General features: G+C 31.9%; 1 pseudogene; it reads left to right on the top strand.

Annotated features, from left to right (window-relative positions):
• Window positions 1–573: 573 nt before the first annotated feature.
• LOC131662092 (uncharacterized) lies at window positions 574–2,147 on the top strand (annotated as a pseudogene).
• The last annotated feature ends 2,671 nt before the right edge of the window (window positions 2,148–4,818 follow it).

Genomic DNA, 4,818 nt, shown 5'->3' with positions numbered 1-4,818 from the left:
ATCGATCGGACCATGGGCTGCCTACCGTTAATATCCACGCACCAAGCCTAGAGATACTCCTCAACCGATTTTATAAGGATGAGTTAAGTTAAACACTAATAATTTAAAATTGTTCCACCATATGATATTTGTGTGGCCTAACACATTTTTCTGCAGGCTTGTCGTTTCATCTCTTTTTGGACTTTTGATAATCAGTATGGGCATTTCAATTTTCAACAAAGAATTAAAAAAAAAATGTTCTAAAAGATGGTTGAAATCAAGTGACATTTTCATTTATTTTTCTTTAGGTACATTACTTTTTGTTCCTATTTTAGCATCCAATCCACCTTAGAAAAAGCAACATAATCCCCATAATAAGGTGACAAAAAATAAATCTTTTATTTAATATTTATGACTAATTAAATACCTTCCTCAATATAATCAGACCAAAAAATTTATTAATTACTAATCACATTGCACAATCAGCAATCCAATTAATATGGTTCATTTATTATTATTTTGATTACATTGACTAATTAATGTAAAGTTAGGTAGGTTGGTATTTTCAGAGTTTACAAGGGGCCCATAACAATAATTTAGTGTAACACAGTAGTGTTTTTGTTCACATATATGAAACTTCCATTAACTTCTGTACCAGAAATATTCATATAACAATTGTTTGTGTTTTCACTTCCTTAAGTTTCTCCATGGAATTGGACATTGGAGTCACTCATTCAGATTTTACTCTTGGTATTTTCTATCCTAATTTATTTATTTTTAATTTTTTATCTTTTTCTATATCTTGATTCATCACTTGTTTTCTAGAATATATGCATGTATGTTTACTTTGTTTATTTGGTGTTTTTCTATAGATGAGTATTGGTTAGCAACAGATACATCTAGTGGATATCTTGAAGATGCAATAACTGGTTGGGATATTTGGTGTAAGCAACATAATTTACCATCTAAAGAGGATCAATTACTTGAAGGTATATAACTTTTTTTGTGTAACACAGACACTTCTAAAAAGTTTTTTAAATTATTATTCGGGTCGATGTTTCATTGTTGGTGTTATGTTTCCAGTGTCTCTGTGTTATGTTTCCAGTAGTGTCTTTGTATGTGCTTATAATATTTTTGTAGTTGCATCACTTTCAATATTGTTTTGCTAGATTTTGAAATCACTCCTTTGAAAACATTTCTATGCAAGTTAGGATACTGATTTGCAGTTGCAGACGTAGACACACTTAATCGATTTGCATGATAAAAAATAGTGTTCAATTATTTACAATTTAGATTTTCATTTTTAATTTATATTTACTAATTATTATTCAAACTCACTTGTTAGGAAAATAATTAATTATATTAAATTAAATTGTACTATAATGTAACAATAAATAATTGAAATATGACCATCACACTGACATGCAAATTATTGCTTGGCAGATCATAAAAAATCATCACCATCATCATCACAAAATCATGCAGTCAAACATGAATCACCACCTCAAAGGAGTTATTGTGCATCTAAAGAATCAGATGAAAATGATGCTTCAATTTCAAGTACAAAATTATTTTACTATTTTAACCCAAGAATATTTACTTGTTTCACCATTTCTAAAAGTCATTGTTAATATGTCCTTTTGATGTAACTAGGGGGACAGTGGAAGAAAATAGCATATCCATTTGAGTTAGTGAAGCCCGGAGGAGTTGAAGGTGAGACAACAATTAAAGATATAAATCATCAAATGATGATGAATCCATCAAAGCCAATTCCACACCCTGTGGGTGTACAAGATTATGTCACAAATTCATGCATTAATTCAAACCGTAGTTATGGTATTTCAGGAAAAGAAGTTGCAGCACTTACTAGGATTCAAACTAGGGGTAGAGGCTCCATTACCATTATTAGAACCAAAGGTTGAACTATAGTTACTGAATTTGACAAAATCAAAATAACACCGTAATTTTATGTAAAATTACGGTGATATTTGTATGATTATGTCAAATTTTTAGCTAGTTTAAACATTATCATATGTTTGATGGTTTTTGTAATATAGTAAGTTTTGATAGTTTATACCATAGATGGATAAATGCAATGAGGAAAAAAAGTCAAATGTGTTTGTTGTAATATAAAAGTTAGTTTGAAATTTCCTACTAGGGATTGAAAATATTGGTTTTTGGAGTTTTTTATTTTTCGGTTCTTGGTTTTTGGAGTTTATAACAAGATTGAAATTGGCATTTCATATCAATTAGCTACAAAGAGAACATGTCAAAGAGGCAAATTCAAAGAGTTGTTGAGTAGTCTAATCACTTATCACTTTATACAATATAAATATTAAGCAAGATCTTAAAAGATTTTATAAAGTATAATTGACAAGCAGTTTCATAGGGAATCAATAAGTTTGATATTGCATAATATAATTGGATCAATTTTAAAATATCCATTTTTATCAATATTTATTATGGGTTTATAAGCCTTTACTATTTAATACAAATATAGTTTTTTAATATGGATACAAAAACATGGGTTTGGATCCTCCCCTTCAACATTTTCTCTACAACCCTCTCCTTCACATTATGTCTCTATCTCTCTCTAACATTTTCTCTCTCTTATTTTATTTATCATTTTTTTTAATCATTTCTATACAATTGCATGTGTTTTTGTTGAAGGAGAGGGATGGATGAAAGGAGAGGATCCATTGTGCAAAAACATTACTCTTGTTGTGGACTGATCAAATATAAAAATAAAAAAATTATGGCTCACTTCAATATCAATTTACTCCAAATAATCCAACGTATAAAAGCTTTCTCTCATAATATTTAAGTTACAATATTCTGATAACTACATTCATCTTGAATTCTAAATTAACTTGAGTGTTAGAGTGTTAACTTTACAAGTCCACACGTGTTGACGTATTGGAAGGTCAGCGCCATCAATTTAGGATTCCTCACCATCAATATACATCCATTCTTGTTCCATAACGAAACAGTATGGCCACTTGTGATAATTGACTCCTAATTCCTACGAAATTCCTCAAGTAACATATCAACTATAACTTATCAAGATGAAGAGATCATTTAGATACTCTGCTTCTATTTAGTAGTATTTGATCGTCACTGTTGAGATCCATAACGTCACGTAATCCGGTGGCGATATGTCATCGGAAAACCTCTCCTAAAAGACAAGTGCCCTTAGCTTTTTGGTGCGTATGTGTGGGGACACCAACTAAGACGTCCTCATGAAGCCTGACATAGCAAGCTAAATGCACAGTCTTCTCCAATTCAAGCAGAAGATAGAACAACAGAAAAGAAAGACCATGCGCAAACCACTTCGACCAGAAAGGGTCGTATTGGAAAAGCTCTCACGAGATTTAATCTCTTCTTCAATAATGATGTTTGGGGAGACCGGAGTTATCCCTAAAGTAAAAAAGCAAAATGAATGATGAAAAACTCCGCCGCCAAAATAAGCAAAAGGTATGAATAGCTAAGCTGTCTGCTCATAAGAGACAATCTAGGGTAGCCGCCCAATGATGGCCCAACCTCTATAGTTGTCGATAAGAAAGATAACTACGAGGACATTGGGTGCCCCATGTCTCATCTCGAACAAAGGTAGGCGATGATATTACATGTCTCTGATACATTAAAGGAGAGTCCTTTATGTGGTTTTGTTGCTTGTCTCTTAAGCTTTACTTTAATTATAGCTTTATATTTGAGTCTCTTCTTCAATTGTGCAACTTTAAGGATTGATTTTTGGATCTGTACTTTGGCATGCATAATTCAAATTGTTTGCATTTGAGTATGAATATTATGCTTTAAGTCAATTAGTCGATTTTTTGGAACAAGAACCGTAATTGAGATTGGTTTAAGTCATGCCACAAGTAAAATTTCAAAATATCTTTGAAAATTTGAGATTTTAGGTGTGTGATTCGAATCACACAATCCCTTGAGTCGAGTTAAACTGAGCGGATAGGAATAGGAAGTTGTGTGAGATTGTGAGTTGAATCATAACTTACACATGATTTGAATTATACAAAATGTGAGTCAAATCACAGTTTCAACATGAATTGAATCATGTAGTTTCCATTAGCCTCTACCAAGTTTGAGTCGAATCATGACTTGCACACGATTCGAATCACAACTTACTTGAGTTGAATCATGCTATGTGATTGACTCGAATCAGAACAGAATGGGTTTCTCTTTAAGTAAAGATCTTGTTCCATATTATTTTGCCACTTGAATCAAATTACCAAGTGTTATTGACTTGAATCAAACATGATTTTTTACCATTTTTTTTGTGCTTTATCTCCAGTACCTATAAATCATTTTCCTCTCTCAACCTTTCACAATGTTACATAGCATACACTTCAATTGATGATTTGAAAACTCACAAACCACTTGTTCTCTAATTTTCAAAAGAGTTTTGAATCTTTCTTGAACACTTGGAAACAATTTCTTTCATTCCATATCTCATTCTTATTCCATTGTTGCACAATTATGAATCTTATCTTTGCATATTCATGATTGATTGAGGAGATTCATGTTTCATTTAACGTTTCTTTGAAGATTTGTTTAAGATTTTGGAGGCTTGCAAGAGTGTATGGTGTTGTAACTAGTATTGACAATTCCAGCGAAAATAAGGGTGTTCCTCTCTCCAGGTTGACCTTGGTAGAGTTGTGTGGAAGCCTATAAAGAAGTTATGTGTCCTTATCAATCTTTGGACCAACCAAGGCTTGAGATACCGACAAAATTATGTGATTATTATCGTAACGGAGACTAAGGATCAAGTTATTGGGTCTGGAAGATTCAAGAAGCATATTCGAGTAAAGTGTTCACATAGAG

Source organism: Vicia villosa, linkage group LG3 (genome assembly GCF_029867415.1).
Source record: "Vicia villosa cultivar HV-30 ecotype Madison, WI linkage group LG3, Vvil1.0, whole genome shotgun sequence".
Classification (NCBI taxonomy): Eukaryota; Viridiplantae; Streptophyta; class Magnoliopsida; order Fabales; family Fabaceae; genus Vicia; species Vicia villosa.
Note: the sequence above shows the minus strand (reverse complement) of the source record. Positions and strands in the feature narration are given on the sequence as shown.